This window comes from Monopterus albus, unplaced genomic scaffold (assembly GCF_001952655.1).
Source record: "Monopterus albus unplaced genomic scaffold, M_albus_1.0 scaffold299.1, whole genome shotgun sequence".
NCBI classification, from domain to species: domain Eukaryota; kingdom Metazoa; phylum Chordata; class Actinopteri; order Synbranchiformes; family Synbranchidae; genus Monopterus; species Monopterus albus.
This window is the reverse complement of record NW_018128179.1, coordinates 189,508-189,873: the sequence shown is the minus strand read 5'-3', so window position 1 is coordinate 189,873 and position 366 is coordinate 189,508. Positions and strand designations below refer to the sequence as shown.

General features: G+C 42.1%; 1 protein-coding gene across 1 annotated transcript in view; it reads right to left on the bottom strand.

Moving 5' to 3' along the window:
* Window positions 1-366, bottom strand: part of vps8 (VPS8 subunit of CORVET complex) — a 135,468-nt gene that overhangs the window by 34,272 nt on the left and 100,830 nt on the right. The gene's annotated exons all lie outside the window — the stretch shown is intronic.

The window sequence follows — 366 nt, the reverse complement described above, 5'->3', positions numbered from 1 at the left end:
CCTGTCCTCTAACTGTTCAAAGGTCAAAGTGTTTATTTGTCATATGCACAGTTAGGAAACGTGTTTCCCTCTAACTTTTATGCCTAGAGATTTAGCACCTCTTCTCTTACAGCATGCTGACATGAGTGAGTATGTCAGACAATTGAACAACGCTGTGATGAGTGTCTCTGAACAGGTTATTGAAATCCTGAGCAGGGACCTACCTGAGGAACCTCATTACCTAAGTTGATATACAATCCTGTAGAACCAGAGCTACAGTCAGAAGAGGACCTACACTAGTGTAATATTTATCAGAGAACAAAAACGTTGACAGGGACAGCAGACAAAATGCCTAGTCTGACAGGTTTAGGCAGTTGTCCTGGTATG